At 33.4% G+C, this 23607-nt stretch overlaps 1 protein-coding gene across 3 annotated transcripts in view; it reads left to right on the top strand.

Moving 5' to 3' along the window:
* Positions 1-23607, top strand: part of FSTL5 (follistatin like 5) — a 620880-nt gene that overhangs the window by 34604 nt on the left and 562669 nt on the right. The window lies entirely within an intron of this gene.

The following is a 23607-nucleotide window of genomic DNA, read 5'->3' as shown; positions in this document are numbered from 1 at the left end:
AAGAAACAAGAAAGACAAATGTTTCTGCAAATGGTCAATGTAAAATAAATGACTCTTTTTATAATCAAAAATATATCATTATATTGAGTTTATATCATAAAACACACACACAGACACATAGTGGTATAGTGATTAACAGCAATTTGTTAATGACAAACATTTGTACATTCTGTATTAGGCCTCTCCAGAGAAATAGAAGCAATAGGATGTACATATATATTGTTTTGTTTTTTCTTCATTGTATATGTTTATTGTATTTTTTAAATTTCTATTTTATATTACAGTATAGTTGATTAACAATGTTGTGTTAGTTTCAAGTGTACAGTACAGTGATTCAGTTATACATATACATGTATCTATTCTTTTTCAAATTCTTTTCACATTTAGGTATTACAGAGTACTGAGCAGAGTTCCTTGTGCTATACTGTAGGTCCTTTTTGGTTATCCATTTTACATATAGCAGTGTGTACATGTCAATCTCAAACTCCCAATCTATGTACATGTATTTTGAAAGAGATTTCTTACAAGGAATTGATGTACATGCTTATGGGGACAGATAATAACGGAGCTCTGCAGGGTGGATCAGCAAACAGGAGACTCAGGAGAACTGATAGTGTGGTTTTGGCCTGGAGGTGGGCTGTCTTGAGAACCAGGAAGAGCCGAAGTTTCAGTTCAAATCCAAAGGCAGGAAAAAACGAATGTCCCAGATCCAAGGGACTCAAGCAGGAGGAATTCTTTCTTCCTTGAAGAGAATCAACATTTTGTTCTATTCAGTACTTCAACTGATTGGATGAGGCCCACCTACATTAGAGAGGGCAATCTGCTTTACTGGCTCTACCTATTGAAGTGTTTGTTATCCCCAAAAAGCATCTTCACAGAAACACCCATAATAATGTTGGACCAAATATCTGGACACGCCTTGGCCCAGTCAAGTTGACACATAAATTTAACCATCCCACATACTAAACTTGAAAATGTCAACTATGTTGTAATTGAATATATCTTAGACTTCAACTGTATTACATTACACACAGCAAGTGTTTGCTGTTGTATCAGAATGCAATTACACTGTTAAAATTGTTTTCACTATATTTGTCCTACAACTATTAAACTTGACTCTGTTTTAAGAACTAATTTCATACCTAGAAACAAAGTCATGTATTGTATTTATTCATTGAATTAGTAGTAGATAGGTGAAAAATTACTTTTGAATTCATTTGTTAATATAAGAGCTTATCCCTTTTTGATTCCTTACAGATTTCAGAACAAGGTTATCCTCTTTTTAAACTAATTATATATTTTATGTCAACATTTTAAATATACTTTATCTCTTTATTTTGGAAGATTAACAATAATTGGAATTATCTTGGTAAGATTTTATCCTTATACCCCTGTATGTCGGTGGTGGGGAAAAAAGGATATACTTTAATAAATAAGCACTTACTCTTTGACTTTTTAGATGTGAAGTAATATTGTGAGCTCTGATTAGATGTCCTTTATTAACTGTGCCTTGTTTAATCTGTTGAACTAATGTCAACTAAACTAACATTATTGAGAAAAATAATTACAAATACAGGCTATTTTACTTAAGACTACCGCATATTCCCTCCATCTATTAAGATTCTTTGCATCAAAAATTCCTTGATCACTTGTATATATTGATGTTATACCAACAGCATATATAATATCTAAGTATCCATGCCAATTCATCATAACTGAGGCCAATACTCACCTAATTTTTTGTGGATGATTGTACCATCCTATTGTATGGGGAAATAGCTGAACTCTTAAGACAGAAAGAGAATATAGAAAACGTAATTTTGGTAAATACTGGGCAAGAGAAAGGGAAGAAAATGTGTTTCTTAGTCTATTTTTCATTGAATCTACAGAATGAAAGGTGGCTTTACAAAGTTTATACAAGTTTCTGGGAAGAAGAACACAGGGCAGAAAAATCACTTTAAAGTTTAAGCTCAATTTTTAAGAATTCACTTCATAGGTAAGTGAATAAGTAATAGGAATAACTTCCTAGAAAAGTCTCATGAAATGGGAACCTTGGTTAAATCCAGAGAGATGAATTGAAGCACAGTTGTCCAAATTCAAATCTTTCAAAGTAAGGCATTTATCATTTTAGAATAGAACAGAAACTGATTTTTTTTTTAGGAGATGGCAGTTGGTTTGATCAAACAATAACAAATCAACAAGATTTTAGAAAAAAAAAAAAAGTCAATGACAACTGTCCAGGCCAAATTTAGATAGCTAATTCTCATATATAATGATACATATTGTTTTTCTTTTAGAAATTAGCATCTAAGTTCAGCATTTTTACTGTGCAGTATTAGATTCAGAAGGGTAATTTTACTGTGTTCTTTCATTTCATTACAGAGTTTTAGTTGATACAGCACATTGATCAATACAGGGTATCAGTAAAACTCAGGAAACCATTAAAGCAGGATTTTTGAAATTTAAACGCAATCGTTTTGTATGTGGAAAGCAGGAATATGAAAATTCTCTTATATAAGTTTATAACAACTGCATTGGAAAGAGGCTATGTTATTTAAAACTAAGTATATTTAAGCATAAATACAGAAAACCAGTACTTCAAAAATAGTTCTTAATTTACAGATGAGAAAAAGGAGAATGGAGGTAAAATAATGGAGCAAAATAAGAAAAGCAAATAATCATTAATAATCACAGAGTAGTTAAAAGAATAATCTCAGAAGAGTTAAGGACACATGGGAGATTAAATAATGTTGAGATGTAACAATGCAATTGGAGGACTCAATAGGATCACAAGAGAGGGCATGCCGGGTATATTTGAATAGAAAAAGGAAAAAACACAGTTTAAAATAGCATATAGTACACATAATAAATAGATATGCAAATTTAAGACAGGATATTATCATTATCATGTATAAAAAACTGGAGAGAGTTCAATAGGGCAATGTTTTGTTTAGGGAGAATTTGGTTTGTGGACCATTTGCAAATTTATAAGAAGAGAATTGTATGACTTATATTATCACTGTTATTGTTCTTGTTTTGGAAAACATGAAAAATTTGAAAATGTAGTTCAGTGTAGGCAGAAAAGCTCAGATATCCAACTAAGCTGTGTGAGTAAAAATATATTTTTTAAACATTCTTGAAGTAAACTTTATTGTAACCTACCTTCTAATTGCAAAGGGGAACATGAGGAAGACAAAATATTATTTAATATTTAATTATAACAATTAATAATCAATCCCAAATTGATTTATTACTTAGAAGTTGTATCCATATGAAATGAGGATAGGAAATGTCAAGTGTATGAATGTGTATAAATTGTTCCAAGAAGAAACATAGAAGAGAAAAAAAATGTAGTATATGTATTATCTGCACTTTCTCAGGAAGGTAAAGCAGGTGCTGAGAAGAGAAATTATCAATTTATTTTAGGAAATTGTAGTAGGAATTGAACTAAACAAAAAGCAACATAAACATCCTGAATCTGTGAACAAGCAGGAGTGTTAAGAGTTCCTCATTTTGTTTGTAAGACTACCTGGCTAGTACATATTCACACTTCAAATTAGACTACTCAACTGTTATTTAGAAATCCATGTCAAGGAGAATAGTAAATTCATGATGAGATAAAATTTAGACTATATGCTTGATCTATAATGAAGATATCACAAACTTTGTATTAATGTTGCTAATCAGAAATAGTATGTGCCATATATAAATGAGGAAGATATTTTGACTTCATGCACCTAATTCTAATAGAATTTAGAAGACACTTCTTGATCATTTTAATTAAAAAAATGTAGAAAGTAAACTCTCAAACTAGTAAGCCATTTGTTTGTTTAGTACTTCGAAATATATTGCTGAGTCAGATACTCTTAGCATATTCACCGTTTTAATTTTTAAAGCAGTTAAAAAGCAGAAAATTAAGATTTTAAGATGTCAAATAGCTATCATACTTAGTAAATGGAGGAATTGTAGGAAATTGATATACGTGCTTAACCATATCCCATTATGTTAATAATACTATCTCGTATCAGTTGCTACCCTATCTGCCTCTGCATGAATCATATCCAGGTAGGGCAGGTTTTATTGGCATGTGACCTAGGCAATTGAGCGAGACCCCATGCTTAGTAGGGCTGCATGTTTGCGTTTAAACTATGCTGCCACTATCTTGAAATTCTTCATAATTTTTGAATAAGGGGCCTTGTATTTTCATGTTGCACTAAGCCCTGCAAATTCCGAAGCTGATCCTATCTCAGGGCCACAGATATTTCCTTCATTTATTTCAGGGAGTCCTAGGGTGGCAGAGCCTCTGGTGTGCATTCTCTGCAGCTTTTGCCTTTCCCAGAGCGCACATGTGGCAGGAAGAAGGATATAATTGAAGCTGCTCCCCACATCACTTTGTAGCACTCTGGGTGCCTGAGGATTCTTGCCCATTGACCTGGAAGGGAGAGAATGACTCCTTGCACCGGTCACCTGTGCTCCAAAGCAGAGCCTCAGAAAATCACTCCTCAAAGCGGCGCCTTTGGGTTCATCATTTCTTTTGTTTCTCCCTGGGAGCTGGGCAGCCACGAGGCCTCGGTCACATTTCCTTCATTACCTTGGCCACTACTTTATTCTTTTATTGTCCTCCTCGTGTGTTTCTTTAATTTTTTTTCTTTGTTTTTTGTCCTAGCATTTTTCTTATCTTTTATTATTTTTATTTTTATACTATTTTTAAAGGTTACTTTCCATTTACAGTGGTTACAAAATATTGGCTATAGTCCCTGTGTTTCATAATACATCCGTGAGCCCATCTTACACCCAATAGTTTGTACCTCCCACTCCCCCACCCCATGTTGCCCTTCCCCCCAATGGTAACCACTAGTTTGTTCTCAATATCTGTGAGTCTGCTTCTTCTATGTCATATTCATTAGTTTGTTGTATTTTTTACCTTCCACATATAAGCGATATCATACAGTATGTATCATTTTCAGTCTGATTTATTTCACTTAGCATAGTATCCTCCAAGTCCATCCATGTTGCTGCAAATGGCAAAATTCCATTCTTTTTAATGACTAATATTCCATTATATATATACATGCATATACATATATATATGTATATGTATGTGTATATATATATATATATATATATATATATATATATATATATTACATTGTCTTTATCCAGTCATTTGTTGATGGAGACTTAGGTTGCTTCCATATCTTGGCTATTGTAAATAGTGCCACTATGAACATTATGGTATATGTATCTTTTCAAATCAGTGTTTTTTGTTTTTTTGTCGGATATATACCCAGGAATGGAATTGCTGGGTCAGCAGAGAAATGCAAATCAAAACCACAGTGAGATATTACCTCACCCCTGTCAGAATGGCCATCATCAAAAAGTCTACAAATAACAAATGTTGGCGAGGGTGTGGAGAAAAGGGAACCCCCTTGTGCACTGTTAGTGGGAATGTAAATTGGTGCAACCACTGGGGAAAATAGTACGGAGGTTTCTCAAAAAACTATTGATATTAGAACTTGCCTTTTATCTTGAACCAGAACCCTTCATTTTACTTCCAGCAAATAAACAAACAAGCAAACAAAATAACAACTCAAACCCACCAAAGCATATAAACTCAGGTGCAATACATATTCAGAAGTGGAGGAACATTGTGCCAATCTTCAAAAATACTCAAGACCCAATTCAGTCACTGAAAAGTTTTTGTTACAGAGCCATACATTGAATTTTAAATGTTTCCCTAGATAAATGTAAACCAGTAGTTAGCTTATGAGTAATTAAAAGGGGAATGTGTCAACTCTCAGTAATATTTATGCCAGAAGTTGTTAGTTTTTTTCTCTGTGACAATATATTGGTACCGCACAATAGATATGACTCAAATAAACACATGTTCCAGTTGATAAAAATGACCATATGCTATGTGAGTACACTAGGACCACCATAACAAAATACCACAAACTGGGTGGCTTAGTGCAACAGTAATGTATAATCTAGCAGTTCTGCAGGCTAGAGGTCTTAAGATCAAGGTGTCTGCAGGGTTGGTTTCTTCTGAGAGCCGTGAAGGAAGATCTGTTCCAGGCCTTTCTCCTTTCTCCGGAGGTTTGCTGGCAATCTTTTGCATTCCTTGTAGATGGCATTCTCTCTGTACCTTCATATCATATTTCCTCTGTACATGTCTGTCTGTATCCAAATTTCCCCTTTTTACAAGGACACCAGTCATATTGCATTAGGGCCCATGATGACCCCATTTTAACTTCATTACCTCTGTCAAGACTCTATTTCCAATTAAAGGTCACATTCTGAGGTACTGGGGGTTGGGACTTCAACATATATCATTTTTGGGGAACACACTCCAATCTATTACACATGCCAACATAAATAGAGAGGAGAGAAAGGAACACAGGAAGAAAAAAGTGGAAAAGACTTTTTATTATGATGTGAACTGGCCCTTATTTTAAAATAGATCACCAATAGAAAAAATCATAGGTTTACAGATATGAAGTGAAATACTTTATTCTTTCTAGCATCTGATGCAAAAGTTATTTATTTACTTTTAGTTGATTTACAATGTTGTGTTAATTTCAGGTATACAGCAAAGTGAATCAGTTATACATATATCCACTCTTTTTTAGATTATTTTAACATGTAGGCCATTACAGAGTAATGAGTAGAGAGATTCTGAGAAATTTGTTATGGCTTTCTTGAAGCAAGACTATCTCTTTCAGAAATTTATTACATTTAGATAATTTTAATTTTATCAATAAAAGTACTTATCTTTCATAATGTTAAAGTGTGGTCAGATATGTTGAAAAATGTTCTTAAATCTTTTCAAAATATGTCAAAGGTTTTAAACAAGATACATGACATATCTCTTGATGAAGCATCTTATAAATGGAGAAAACAGGCAATAATACATTTTAAAAAAGCAAAACTGATAAAAATCCAATCCCAATCCAGAGGATTTCAACAATGAAATAGGAGGAAGGTCTGTAGACCGTACAAAAACAAAAGTAGCACCCAGAGTTCTCATAGCCTGAGAAGAAAAGCTAGGGCCGGAAGCTGGTTTAAGAAATAAAATAAGAGCATTAGAGTGTCAGCTGAGAAACTCCAAGATCAGGAAGGAATTCTTTTCAAAAGCGAAATTAGTCAAGATGGGATAGGGTAGAATGGAAAACTTGTATTGCATATGGCCACAGGTTTTATATTTGTTTTTGTTTGGGACATTGAAAATCAGTGGCTTAAAACAATTACTTTATAGCTATTGATTAAAAATGAAGTCATTTCATATCAAGCAGGAAGAAAAATCATAACTAATTATCACATTTTCCAATATTGATGCTGTAAAAGGAGTATTTCAATCCTGCATTTTTTAGAAAAAGTAGCCAGAGGGGTATTTCCATTCCATTGTAGGAATTTTTCGAGTTTAGTGTCTCAATGTGGCCGAATATGGGATCCTAGCCAGTTGGAAACGTGTTTTATGATTGAAGACTCCCTATGACATCTGTAGAATTTCTTTTAGTCATTTTCTGACATAGGAAGTCACAGTGTTAGGTAGCTCTGCTAAATAGCCCATACTATCCTGTTTTTATAACAGGAGGACAGCTCAGAAGAACAATGCTGTTGAAACCTGACATGACATCAGATATAACTCAAATATGAAAAAGACAAATATCACAGTATAAAAACTGAACGGGGTTATCTAAAAAAATGGGGGTTATCTAAAAAAGTGTTTAATAATGATTTTAGAAGACATGTACATAATAAAGCTAGCTGCTTCTGAAATTATATTAGAAAAATCCAATCACCGTTCTAAAACTCAAAGAAGATACTGAGTCTAGAGGCTCTGCTGCAATATGATGTTTTCAGTTTCAGCCATTGATCCACCGATTCAAGTATCAATCTAGTATGAGACCACTGTTCAAAAATTTTACAACAAAATTCTTCAAATACAATTTTTAAGAAAGTTATGGAATGAGAAATATTTAGGGGCAAGAAACAAATAGTAGAACTGAATATAAGGAATTAATTGAATGCCCCAATAAACACAAGCCAACTGAATATAACCTTCAATTCTGATGTGTTTTTATTCCACATTTCCAATATCATTTTGAGAGAAATTATAAGAAAAGGCTCCTATGAGGAATTTATTTTAAAGATATTTCAGACAAAACATATTGAATCAATTCACTCCTCTTAAAGTGGAATCCAAAGAAGCCTTCAGTTTAACAAGTTCCCCGGTGATTCTGATGCACACTATAATTTGAGAAATATGAAACTTTTCCAGACCTGTGACCTTTATCCAGAATTCAGACATCTGAGTATATGTTTCTGATCTCTTAACCTTGATCTTCTTTGCAGCCCATCTTTCCCCACAGTCCGCTTAAATTTTGAGCATGATCCTGCCCTGTTTTCCTCATGTTTATAGACATAACTGTTTCTCATTTGTCTGAGTTATAGATTATGCTATTTACAGACTATTATTAGCTTTCCCATTCCACTGTGACTCTTGACTTCTCCTGACCTTCGTGATTGTGCACTGACTTGACAGACTAATATGATATTAATGGTGATCTGAAACAGAATGTGGTTCTTACATTGTGCTGAAAATACTGATGATGTTACATGGACCTAATAATAAATAAACAGTATCTGATATTATGTCTTTTTCCATTTTATTCTCAATTTCCAATATGAGGCAAAAATGCACATTGTCAAATCTAACAGTATCATTCTATTGCAACTTAATATTTATTTGACTTTCAAAAAGTTTGCAATTTGAATGCTTTAACCCAACCATAGCACTAATATGTAAGAATGTATGATTTCTACTGTGCATGATGTTCTGTGGCTAATATTTCAGTTCTGAAAAATTTAAAAATTTTGACTATCGATAAGTATGAGAAATTAACACATGATTCATGGGTTTTCTGTTTCCTCTCTCCCTTTTGTTGTATCACGAGTATTAGCTGCTCAGCACCTGTTGGGGTTTAAATATCAAATAGTTGAAAATTGTCTCAGACTTCTTCTGGTACTTTCTCTTAAATTTTGACTATTATTTAAAAGGTATGCATATAGCCCTCCAACTATTTAATAAGTTTAAATGTTACAAGAATTCTACCTTATTTTTAAAAGATTTCCTCAATTATTTTGAAATGTTATTTCTTAAATTTGAAATTGATAGAATCACACCTGTTCAAAGGGCAAAAATTGGTGAACTTGCTTTCCAATACAATTATGCCATTGTTTTGGATGTAATGATGAATTGCATCCTTGAAAGCCTGTAGGCTAATTGATTTTTTTTCTCTCTTAATTGAGTGAATAGTGTGAATATACCACATATTCTTTTGACTTTACTCTTTGACACAAAGCATGTAGTATGTCCTCTTTGTATTAATTTAGAAATCTAACTCCGTTTAAAATGTATGTCAACATAAAAATTATTCTAATTGAGTAATAGATAAGAAGCTGAAAATCTAAAGTTGATGAATTATTCTCACTTTTGGAAAACTGGCATAAAAATCTGATCTATTTCTCTGTCATTTCATACCCTTTCTTTATTTTAAGGCCAGTTATTTGGATGAACCCTTCATATTTCCAATCCAGCCTTGTCCTTAACTCTTGGAAAAACTTCCTCATCACTGACGTCAAAGAACAAAGCATATGGGTTCCTCATCTGTCATCATCCTCATCCTCATGTATCTCATTATCTATACCAATCCTCACAATCAGAATATATATACCGTATCTACTTTATAACTATGAATGGACTCAATTAAGAATGCATAAACATGTGTAATAGGCTAAATACTAAATTTTCTCATATCACACAATTTCAGAATATGTTTGTGGCATACTACCCTGTCATAGCCAATACCCCAGTATTGTATCTTCCAAATATAAAAATGTATTGAATATAAAGTAAAATTAAAACTAACACTTAAAGAGCAATTGTAGGAATGTTTAATAAATTCATGGGTGCATTTTTATTGCTTCTTTAAGCAAAATGGTCCAAGTAGTTGTAAATATATTTAACTTTGCATACTGGTCTATGTTATGCATAAGGCAAAAACACTAAAAATAATAGAATTTCATTAATTCTTAAATCTTCTTAAAATTAGTTTTAATAGTATGAATAATTTCTAAATTATTTCTAGATTTTTTTTTTGCTTTAATCTCAGCTCAGGGGAGTTTTTTGTTTGTTTGTTTTGGTTTTGGTTTGGTTTTTTTCCCAATAACGTAACGGCAGAGGATATGGAGAGTTTATCAGGATAGTAACCATCTATGAGTAGTGCTCTTGAGGGAAATCCAGATGAAAAAGGAATAAGCAGAGGGAAAGCTTTTACAGTCCTATAGAAAGCTATGATTTAGTGAAATGAGGTTCCTGGAATTTAAAGATTAGATAAAAATAGAAGCTGCTTGTCAGCCCCTTTCAACCGTGGTGCTAATCAGGCAGGTGGGCCACACATTCCAGCTGGGTTGTTCCATCCCCTCAGGACCTATTTGCAACCTGCTGTGCACGTCTTTTTATATTAAGCAGCAGTTTAAATCATATGCCTCTTCAGACGCACAATGTCAAATGTCTCCATGTATCAACATATTTTTCTGTATGATAATGAAAATAACAGATGTTTTAAGTTGTCTTTTTATTCTAGTTTAGTTTTTTGGAATTTGGCACTTAGATAAACTATTTTCCCACAATTTATTAGAAAATATTTCTGATATACAATAACATATAAAATAATTTAATAAACCCCTATGAATCCAACACCAAAGTAAAAAATAAGATATTGAAAATATTTTTTAAGCCCCTGTGTATCTCTTCCCAACCATATTTCTTACTTGACCACCTCTTTAAAAGAAAATGTTCTTCTTGAATTTTGTGTTAATCACTCCCATTATATTCTTTGTAAGTTTAATATATACGGATATGATGACAAACAATAAATAGTGATTTACATATTATAAAATGTTATAAATTATGATATCTTATTTATTCATTATGATTCCAATAGCTTCAATTTATTTATTTCCTCTATAATTAATCCTCACTCATAAATACCCCATACTCGCCATGTGAAGTGTTTCAAATTTTTATTACAAACTGTGCTGCTTGGGAGCATTCTTATACATTTTTCCAAGAGCACTAATGCAGAAATTACTCTAGGATACATTATCAAAAGTGGGTTTCCATCTCATAGGATATCTGCATATCCAAGTGTAGTTGATATTCACAAATGACTCTAGAAATGTCCTCAAACAATAGTATTTCTGATGGTCCAGTGACAGTCATCTGTGTTGATTCCAGGTTGTTTGGTTGACCTGTTCAGATTTGTCTTCCAGTCCAGTTGTTCAGCTTGGTGCTATTCAACGTGTTAACTAGTTAGGTTATTTTGAACTATCTTAGTTGTGCGTTTAAAAGGGTCTCACAACTTACTTAGATGTGCCTAATTCTCTGAATCTGTGAACATTCTATTCTCTTCATATTCCACATGCAGTAATCTCGGTGTTTGAAATGTAGGGCAGCATAGCTGGCCCACTGCTGCCTCCCCTGACAATTTGCATGTGCTGTAATTGTCCTTTCGGCTTCTGAGGCTGTGTTCTTTTCATTCCTGTCCCTGAGAACCTTGGAAATCATAAGTCAAGAACACAGGTCTCCAGATATGAAAACCTCTTGGCTGTAAATGACCTTAAAACACTACCAAAGTACAGACATTTAAGTTTATTTCTTGACTTTTTATGGTCATATCAGTAGTATAAACCTGCAATCCAAATCCTTATGAGGACATGCCTAATGTTACAGATACGAAGGGAATTATCTTCTCCCCAGCTAGAGCTCAGCCTAGAAACGGCACATTCCCTTGTTGCTTCTATTTGACAAACATGTTATTTTAGGAAATTTATATATATATATATATTTATATATATATATATATATATATATATATATATTCTCCTGTTTGATTTCCATGCAAGACAGTTAATTAACGCATGTTAAGTACCTGTTATCATCAACTGGTGACATGAATTATCTGTTTAATTTTTATCTATGTCTATGTGTGTATATGTGTATGTATCTGTGAGTGTATGTATGTATCTGTCTTCTATGCATCTACCAATCATTTATCCACCATTCCATCAATTCTTTTTATCCTCATCCTCTCTTTACATTATTTCAGCCGTTTTAATTTGTTTGATTGTTCGCAGAGGGACAGTAGTCGTGAGTAAGGCTCTTAACCCCTGTCCAGGGATTGACCCTAGCTGCCAGTCCACCAGGGGCCAGGGGCTAGAAGCCAAGTTCCCTGATTCTTATCCTGTTTGAAAGTAAAAATGTTTCAAGGAGGAAAAGCTCCAAAACAGGTACAAAGTTTATTATTAGAGACTCAACACAACTTATGGGAGAGCACACAGAGAAACAGTTTATTTATTTAAAGCAGAAATACACACCCAGGGAGGAGGGTGGGCGCCTGAATGAGGAGCACCGTGAAGAGGTGATTTAAATCACTTATATAGGACAGTTCTTCCGGGTCTTTGTTCACATTTGGCCAATTGTTTCTTTTTTCACACCTGACTCATCTTAGCACCCTCCCCAAGATGCGTGTGCAACAATTTTCTAAGATGGATCCCACCGCGGAGGGCTGTGTGTGCATGTCCATACATATTATGGGGTGGCACCCCCTCCCTTTTTGACCCCCAAGGAGCCTTCCTGTGCATGTACAGTTAGGGACATTTTCCTTGACCTTAGGTGGGCACCTTATCTCTTTACTTCAGCAGAGCTCAGCTTCTGCCACTGGCTTTGTCCTTGGCGTGTCTGCGTGAGAACAAATCTTCAGTGTTACTCCACTTGACAAACACCAGCTGTCCAGCCCAGAGGCCCATCTATCTCCTACCTCATGATGACTAAGCTTTATGTGTATGTATACTTATAAAACTGTATTTTCTTGTGTTTTTGTGGTTTGAATTCACATCAACAGGACTGCTTTTGTTCTCATTCTGTTGATTAATTTTTCACTCAGTACTCTATTTTTAAGATCTTTCCATGCCATTTGATTATTGCTTCTATCTGTTGAATCCCTAGTCTTTACAAATCAGTTCTCCCAGTGATCACCACATCAATTGCCACCAATACCTTGTGCCACAAACAATGCTGTGGTGGTCATCCTCCCACCCTATTCCTTTATGGAACTTATGAGAATTTCTAAGCATTTAGAATGTGTGGTTGGCAGGGGATTATTCCTACTTTATTGCTCTGGTCTCACGCAAACAGTAGTGTGTCTTTTGTAATTTTATTTTTTCTTGAATTTTTTTTTCTAATATACAAAACATTTATTCCCTAACTATACAATAGAATTTATCTGCTAAAGTATTTGGGTCTCGGTATTTGGAAAGATAGATTTTTCATGGCAATTTCAGGCATTCTATTGTTGTTTTGTTTTTGTGTTGTCTTTTAAGATTTTACTTACCTATGCATGTTTTCTTTTTTCTTCTTATGCCATTTTGATATTTTGTACCTTTTCAGAAATATATCATTTACATCATTTACATTTACAAGATTATTAGATAAGACTTTTAGAATATAGTGCTTAAATATCCTTTACATTAAATGCCTATTGTCTGTATGTCCAACTTTTTTCATGCCACATCTTCTTTACATTCTATCTGTACTTTTTAAATCAGTCTTGCAAAAGGTTTGTCTTATTAATCTTAACAAAATGAAAGTCCCAGTTTAAACTTTGTTTATATTCTTCATTTCTTTTTGTTCTCTATTTCCTTGATACCTATCCTTTTTGTTTATTTTTATGCTGTTACTATCTTTTAATCTCTTAAGTTGAATGCATAGTTTGAATTTTATAAACTTTCTTGTTCCCTGATAATTAAAGCTATAAATTTCCCATGAAAGTTGTTTTTGTAGAGCTCCATGAATTTTGTCATGCAGTGCTTCCCTTTGCTTCAATCTAAATATGTCAGAATTACTTTATGGTTTCCTTTTTAATCAAAGGATTATTTAGTAATCCATTATTTAGATTCTGGATATAGGGTGCTAATTTCAGCATCATTTTGTTACTATTCTAACATTACTGAATATTATCTGATAAAATTATATGTATAATTTTCCCATTGGTTTTTATGAAGTTTCCTTTATGGGCTAATATACATTCAATTATTATAAATGTTACATATGTGCTTTAAAACAATACATTTTTTTCTTCATTCAGTATAGGATTCTTAACCTAATGGCTTGAGCTGATTCTCTTTAGAATTCATAGCTCAGATTATTCTTTGCTTGAATTTTCAGTTTCTGAGAGGTTGTTAAAAACCACACCACCACTTGTAGGTTTATTTGTAGATGTATCTACTTATATCTCTGTTGAATCTTTATTTAATATAATTAATTTATATATTAATTCAGTGTTAAGTCTATTAGATGAATATATGTTGGTGATGGTTATATCTTCTTATTTTATGCGTCTTATTAAGACTATATTTTCTCTCTAATTCCTTCACCATGCTTGTATATTTTTTACGTGCATTTTATCTCACATTCTAGTATTGCTATGCCAAATATCTTTGTTCTTATTTGGAATAGTTAGATTGATTGATATAGATATACATTTCTGTTCTTTTAAGTGCTTCTTGAAGACAGCATGTTGCTAGATCTTATTTTTTGACCCATCAGAGTTTTAAATGGTGAATTTAACTGTTTTTAATTACTATTATTACTCTTACATTTGGTTTTGTTTTCAACATCTTCCATTTATATTTCATGTGTTTTACTGTACTTTTATGTTCTATTTTTCTTGTTTCTTCCTTTCATTGTATAGATATAATTTCCTTTAATTGGTTTAAATGTTATAGTTTGGTTTCCTCATTATCATATAAAATCTCTACTTAAAACTCAGGTTTATATTCTATTTATCGATTTATTAACTTCCTTAACATTTATATCTACCCATAGAACAACACATACTTCACTTAGATTAGACTTCAATCCCTTTGTAGTCTACTGTCTGTCCTCCCAAAACACAAGTTGATAGTCTACATCTGTGCCTTTACCTAATATGCAACTAGCTTTTCTTTTCTTTTCTTTTTTTGTCCTTGTTATTTAGGCAGTTATATACTTGTTGTCGTGAAGTTATTTCCTTGTCAAATTCTTCTGGAGTCTTTTTTCTCATCTTAATGAAATATTTTCTCAAAGAGTGACTTTCAAAGTGAAAGAGGAAAAAGTCACACCACAACAGTGAAGAACTCTGCTGAATTATTGACAGCCCAAAATATTGAAACCATATTTATGCCTAAAGATATTTTATTATAAACTCACATATAAATGTTAAAAAATTAATTTTAGTAATTTAAACATTTCATTGTCTTCTTATAAGTATGTTGCTATTGAGAAGTCTGATGTCAATATAATTCTTTTTTTTTTTTACTATAATTTACTCTTTCTGGAATTTAAATATATATGTACAGTATATGTAATATATACATATACATATGTCACTGGTCTCTTTATATTTCACTCTATGCAAGCATTTATAATTCATTTTCTTATATCTTAATTGATACGTTACAAACTCTTTTGATTCTAGATTAATTACATAGTGTGGATAATGTATTTCCACTATTTCTTCTACTCTTTCTTACTTCTATTTTTAGGTTTCTATTTTGCTGGAATCCCTATTAACAGTTGAAGGCACTACTAATTAGAAGCCTTGTATCACGTAACTTCACTGACATCTTTTCTAACACTCTTTCCAGGATTCTTTGTCTTATCTCACTTATACTTTGCTAATCATTCTGCTTCATTCTTCCTGCAGTTTATTTCATTTCTCATTTTATTATTTCAACTATTATACTGTTCAAGATTAATATTTCTGCTTAGTTTTTCTCTATGATTACTTGTTCTCATTTCATTTACTAAAACATTTTCTTAAATATGCCCATCATGCTTATTTTAAAATTATAATTATCTCCTATGGTTTATGCTGTCTATTTGTCTTTATCTTCTAGTAATTGTATTAAGATGCCTAGATGTTTTGATCTGCAAAATCATGTTTAGGCACTGCTCCCTGTTAATCCTGATTTGATTCAAAAGAGAGTAAGAGACTGCAGTGTTAAGATCCTTAGACACCAAAGAACCATTTCTGATCTTCCCGGTACTACAAATGTTCCACGAACTCCTGTACTGAGAAGTTTACCTTTCAACTCTTTGAAAAGAACAGTGTTGTGAAGCTGTAATGCCCTTAGATTGTAATCCATAAATCCTGTGATCTTGAAATACAGTAGGTAGAGAAATACATGAGCAAGAATATATAATCAGCCAGCTCACTCCAGCTGGGGGCTTGAGCTGCACTGAAAGTATTCTGCTGACAGTGGGCTTTGGGGTTTTTGCAGCAGACATATGTGTTACAGTACCAGTGGAAAGGACACTTATAAGGCTTTTGTAGCTAGATAGAAGTGGAGGGAAGAGCAAATCTCCAAAGATTTCTATCTCTTCTCCAACCACTTCTTACTGGCCACCTACACCAGTCATGACAACCTCTGAACTTCCCAGTAGTTTATCATATCTTTTATAGGCTCTCTTGCATGTTTTAATTTGCTTTATATATTTTTCCAAAGAATTAGCAGACAATAGAAGTTGAAAAAAATTTTCCCAGTTCACATCAAGCGTCTTAGCATCTTGCCAGCATCTCAGTTCTAACACTGCAATTTGCACTGTCCCAAGATCTTTTGTCTGCCCTCCCCACATAGGGTATACTGAGTGGGATAAATGCTCACTCTTTCAGCATTAGCCGACAGTGTAAATTTCCAGCTATCCCCTCTGGTTGTGGACCCTATATCTCTGAGAGTATTTTTTTCAGCACATGTAGTTTATGATATTACTCAATCTCAACAGTCCCAACATTTTTATACTACCCATTACTATAGTTTTCTTATTTCTACTTGTGTCTTCATTTGCTTAATGATTTTAAACCCTTGGTGACTTGAAACCCATAAAAGGTGTGGAAAGAAAATAATATGCCTAAAAAGATCTTGCTGTGGTTTATGACAAAGAGTGTTTTTCCTATTGTTTTCCTCTAAGAGTTTTATAGTGTCTGGTCTTACATTTAGGTCTTTAATCCATTTGGAGTCTATTTTTGTGTATGGTGTTAGGTAGTGTTCTAATTTCATTCTTTTACATGTAACTGTCCAGTTTTCCCAGCACCACTTATTGAAGAGGCTGTCTTTTCTCCATTGTTTGTTCTTGCCTGCTTTGTTGTAATTTAGGTGACATATGTGCATGGGTTTATCTCTGGGCTTTCTATCCTGTACCATTGATCTATAGTTCTGTTTTTGTACCAGTACCATATTGTCTTGATTACTGTAGCTTTGTAGTATAGTTTGAAGTCGGGGAGCCTGATCCTCCGGCTCCGTTTTTCTTTCTCAAGATTGCTTTGGCAGGAAGAGATATGGGGATATATGTATATGTTTAGCTGATTTGCTTTGTTGTAAAGCAGAAACTAACACACCATTGTAAAGCAATTATACTCCAATAAAGATGTTTTTTTAAAAAAAAGATTGCTTTGACTATTCAGGGTCTTTTCTGTTTCCATACAAATTGTAAAATTTTTTGTGGTAATTCTGTGAAGAATGCCATTGGTAGTTTGATAGAGATTGCATTGAATCTGTAGATTTCTTTGGATAGTATAGTCATTTTCACAATGTTGATACTTCCAATCCAAGAACATGGTATATTTTTCCATCTGTTTATGTCATCTTTCATTTCTTTCATGAGCGTTTTATAGTTTTCTCAGTACAAGTCTTTTGCCTCCTTAGGTAACTTTGTTCCTAGGTATTTTATTCTTTTTGTTATGATGGTAAATAGGATTATTTCTCCTTCTTATTTTTCGTTGTTAATGTATAGGAATACCAGAGATTTCTGTGCATTAATTTTGTATCCTGCAGCCTTTCCAAATTCATTGATTAGTTCTAGTAGTTTTCTGGTGGCATTTTTAGGATATTCTATATATAGTGTCAAGTCATCTGCACACAGTGACTGTTTTACTTCTTCTTTTCCAATTTGTATTCCTTTTATTTCTTTTTTCTCCAATTGCTGTGGCTAGGACTTCCAAAACTATGTTGAATAAGAGTATTGAGAGTGGACACCCTTGTCTTTTTTCCTGACAAGCATTAGTGGAAATGCTTTCAGTTTTTGACCATTGAGTATGATTTTTTCTGTGGGTTTGTCATATATGGCCTTTATTACATTGCGGTAGGTTCCCTCTATGCCCATTTCTGGAGAGTTTTTTTAATCATAAATGGGTGTTGAATTTTGTCAAAAGCTTTTTCTGCATCTACTGAGATGATCATGTCGTTTTTATTCCTTAACTTATTAATGTGGTCCATCACATTGATTGATTTGCATATATCGAAGAATCCTTGCATCCTTTGGATAAATCTCACTCGATCATGGTGTATGATCCTTTTAATATGTTGTTGGATTCTGCTTGCTAGTATTTGTTCAGGATTATTATATCTATGTTCATCAGTGTTATTGGTCTATAATTTTCTTTTTTTTGTGATATCTTTTTCTGGTTTTGGTATCAGGGTGATGGTGGCTTCGTAGAATGAGTTTGGGAGTGTTCCTCCCACTGCAATTTTTTGGAAGAGTTTGAGAAGAATTGGTTTTAGCTCTTCGCTACAGGTGTGATAAATTTCACCTGTGAAGCCATCTGGTCCTGGACTTTTGTTTGTTGGAAGATTTTTAATTACAGTTTCAATTTCATTACTTGTGATAGGTCTGTTTATATTTTCTAATTCTTCCTGGTTCAGTCTTGGACAATTACACCTCAGCAAGAATCTGTCCATTTCTTCATCGCTGTCCATTTTATTGGCCTATAGCTGTTTGTAGTAGTCTCTTATAATCCTTTGTATTTCTTTTTTTTTACTTTTTTATTTTTTTTGTGGTATGTGGGCCTCTCACTGTTGTGGCCTCTCCCCTTGCAGAGCACAGGCTCTGGACGCACAGGCTCAACGACCATGGCTCACGGGCCCAGCCGCTCCGCAGCATGTGGGATCTTTCCAGACTGGGGCACGAATCCGTGTCCCCTGTATTTTGTTTAATATTTAAGAAATCATATCTTACAATCATGTATTTCTTCTGAATCCATACTTCTGTCCAGATTGTCTTTGCTAATCTTTAACATACTGTCTGAAAGGATCTGTTTGCCCATTTCTACTATTGAGCTGGATTTCATGTAGTCTATTTATGTAATAAAGATAGCACTTTGGGATTCTTCCAAGAAATGGTGTGGTATGAAGTAAAACGTGAATCGTCTGCTTTGATTTAGCTTTGATACGTAGCCAAATATATATTTCTTATTTTAAGACAAGACCACTTTGTCAGAAAATGTTTTGGAAGAATATTAAAATTGAGATATACCAAGAGATTGGCACTTCTTCTATTATGGACAAGACCTAAGTTTTCATAACGTAAGAATGGTTCTCAAAAGTATCATGCAGACAGGGTAAAAAATTTTTCTGACCTCTTAAGACTTATCACATAATTAAATAATTATAGTTTTCTTCTTAACATTTCCTCATTTAAAAATTAACATTTAAAATATAAAGTGATAGTTTGTAAAATAAAATTGTGGATAATACATATTGCTTAGTGAACAATGCGATATTTTAGTGATAGAAACAAATTGGAACGGTTATTACTTTGAAAATCCTAAATTATACATATATGTGTATAATCACACACACACACACACACACACACACACACACATACACACACACATACTGACAGGGTTCTAATACACGTTTAGGAATAAATGAGGTAGTTTATCCCTTTTACCTTCCTACATTACAAGTCTGTTCCTACTCTTCTCAGTCCATAAATTAATAATTAATTTATCTTCTGTAAATGCAGGCTTCTTAAACATTTACCATTTGTAAAATTTTTAAGGATATTTCATTGGTAATTTATAATTACATACAATTGTACAAATAGAGATTTGAGTGTTAAGAAAATAATAAAATAAAATATCAGTGAGTGCTAAGCCTATTTGACTATAGTTAAAATAAGTCACTGTATATTTATGATGGCAAAACTCAGTTAGGATTTCAAAAACACCAAGCTGTTTTACTCAATTGACCTCACAAAAACCAGTGCATTTAAAATCTGTGCTATCTCCACAAATTTTTGACAAGCCATCCTACTTCACCACTCAGCAGACTTTCCTTCTATTACATAAAGAAAATAAATCATCACAGATTGAACATGTTTAATTCATCATATCAAACCTACAAAGCTCCTGCATTTATAACCATGCCTTCCTATGCCCACTGGTTACATTAGAGGAACTGGTGGTCTTTCTAACTAAATTTTTTCCCCACTTATGTTCTTTATCACATCTACTTTTTCAATAACCTTATAAAGTTAGTCTAATCATCTCTCCCTTTTATCTTAATCCTCTCCATTTCTACTATGTATCTCCTATCATTTAGACTTTCTCAGTTCTCACTTATGTAAATAATATATTATAAATTTATACAAAATAAAACAAAAAGACAAGTGAGCAAAACAAACCCTATACCTCTGTGGACCTCCCTTCACTCTTCAGCTACACACCATCCTAGACCTTTCTTTCCCAGCTGTGTTTCTCTCATTCCATTTTTACCACTTCATATATTTCTCAATTACCCTCTCCTTCAATGAATAACTTCAGTTTTACTTCCAAGTCCAAGCACCATCAAAAATGTGCTTTCTTTTAAATCAGTGATTCCATATATGTCAGTTCATCTGAAGGGCATTGCCTTAGATGTAATTTTACTAGAGCAGTCATAATAATTCTATACTATTGAAAATCTCACACTTACATAATATATTCCCTAGTATTCCATGATTCCATGCTCTCCTGTTTGTTCTCCTATAATTTGTCTATCCTTGCATTGTCTTTTGTTGGCTAATTCGACTTTATATTTTTCTTATATTGTTTACAATATTCAGTTCTAGATCATTTAACTCTATTATATGTTCTCCAGATGCAGTACTGATGATTTATACATAGGCTGGTGATTTCTAAATCTATGAAACTTGTTAAAATATCTTCCATAAGTTCCAGGTATTTTGACCATCATCCTACTTTGCATCCTCAGAGTGATATTCAAAGTAAAATCACAGTCAAATATCAAACCCATGAAAATGTCAGGTTCTTTACTCTTAAGAGACAGAGAAGGATTATTTTAAGTGTCTAAACAACAAGGAAGATGGAGAGATGAAGATGAGAAAGATGATCGAAGAAGTCAGGGAAGATCAGAAGTTTAGTTTTAGACATGATAGGTAAGCTGTTATTAGATAATCAAGCAGAGATGTCAAAAATAAAGCTGAGTCCTCAAGTCCATTCTCTACCTCTGCGTCTTTATTCCTGTCCTGCCCATAGGTTCTTCATAAACATTTTTTTTTCTTTTTAGATTCCACAGGGAGGGGGAAGGGTAAGCTGGGATGAGGTGAGAGAGTTGCATGGACTTATATATACTACGAAATGCAAAATAGATAGCTAGTGGGAAGCAGCTGCATAGCACAGGGAGATCAGCTCAGTGCTTTGTGACCACCTAGAGCGGTGGGATAGGGAGTGTGGGAGGAAGACGCAAGAGGGAGGAGATATGGGGGTATATGTATATGTATAGCTGATTTACTTTGTTATAAAGCAGAAGCTGGCACACCATTGTAAAGCAATTATACTCCAATAAAGATGTTAAAAAAATAAGTAAAGCCGAATCTTTGAATCTGTAGTACAATGTTGAGGATTAGCTAGTGATATAAATTTGAGTCCTTAGGAAAAGTATGACACTTAAGGCCAGAAAAGTAGAAAAGATCACCAAAGGAATGAGGTGTATAGAAGAAAGTTAAGGGCTCAGTGTCTAGGAAACTAGTAGTTAGAAATTGAGGAGACAAGAAGGAATCAGTACAGGAGATAGAACAGGGGTAGCCAGACAAGAGAAAAATGAACAAAGCGGGACACTACCAGAAGGCAAGGCAAGAGGGATAAAAGTGTTTCTTATTTGGCCATCTTCCTTATCTTAGAGGTAATGCCATTCTTCTACTGGCTTAGACACTTGAGATCACCCTTTTATGTACTGTATCTCACACACAACACTTATTCTATCAACAAACCTTTCCAGCTCTAACTGATATTCCAACTCCACTGACACCACACCTTTCTGAGCCATTATCACCTCCCACCAGGATTCCTGCAATACCTTCTCTACTGGTCCCTCTAATTTTGTCCTTCCCTTCTTCAAACTATTCTCAATAGCCAGAATGATTCTACCGAAATGTAACTCAGATAATGTTAGTCCTCGGAGAAGAAACTCTCAATGTTTTTTTCAGCTCTCTCAGTGCAAAAACCAAAGAAATAACCAGGGACCTCAGTGCTAGTCTCTCTGCCCCTGTTGCCTCCTTGATTGAACTTCCTACAAAACTCCCCTCACTCAGCCTGTCCTGTTACACAGGTCTCCTTGGTATTTTTGACAATGCCAAGACCTCCTGTATCTCAGGAAGTTTGCAGTTGTTTTTCTCTCCTAAAACATGTTTTCCCCAGTTATATCATCTCATCTCACTCAGAATTTTATTCAAAAATTATTTAACATTATACACCTGTGTAAAATTGCAGTCATTCACTGCAAAATAACTCCTTTTAGGGTATATCTTTTTCTAAATATAATTTATTACCATTTATGTAATAATTAGGTTCCAAAAGGACATAATTTTTTGTCAGTTTTTTCATCCTTCATAGTCTTATCACTTGGAGCAGTGTCTGGCACATAGAAGTGATCTATGCAAATTTGTTGAATGAATGAATGATTAAATGAATGAGAAAATGGCAGAAGATGAGGAGAGAGACACAGATTTTTCTCTTCCTCAATACCCACTTGGAAAATTTAAACCAGCTTGACCTAAAATTATGAAAAAATAATGTACTTTTAAAGCAAGGAATTTATATTTATGTATATAATATACATAAATTTGTACTTCATATTTAAATTCTAGTTTAAATGAACAATAAGTACTCTAAATTAAAAATACATCAGAACTGAAAAAAATCAATTAATTAACAAAGGACAGTACATAATTTAGTCACAAAGCTTGGATGTGTTAGAATAAGAGACAGAGTACAAAGTTTTAGTCTAATAGAATTATACATAGGGTTGGCTGTTCCAGTAAATATACATTTGCCAATATGCATTTTTATTATCATAATCTGACTCTGGGATGAGTGCTTGCTGCAAAATAAGTTCTTTATATTTTTTAATGTGTTTATAAATTTTACCAAAATTTATTGGCATTCATACAATTCTGCAGTTCTCTGTGTATGTGTGAGACATTTTGTTAGGAACATATTTCAAAATTATTTTTAGTATGATACCCTGAAACTTTTAGACAGAGTAAACCGTGCTTGAATATGAATCGAGAAGTTATAGAGTGCACAATTTCTACTTAAAAACTTGAAAGCAAGCTAATTCTTCTGGGGTTGCCTGGTAACTAATAAGGAGTATGTCAAATTGAAAGACAGGTCTGACTGAAGCAGCCTTGAATAAATAATACAATTGTTGTCAACTTTAGCC

Source organism: Delphinus delphis, chromosome 5, assembly GCF_949987515.2.
Source record: "Delphinus delphis chromosome 5, mDelDel1.2, whole genome shotgun sequence".
NCBI lineage: Eukaryota > Metazoa > Chordata > Mammalia > Artiodactyla > Delphinidae > Delphinus > Delphinus delphis.
This window is presented reverse-complemented; position numbering and strand designations above follow the sequence as displayed.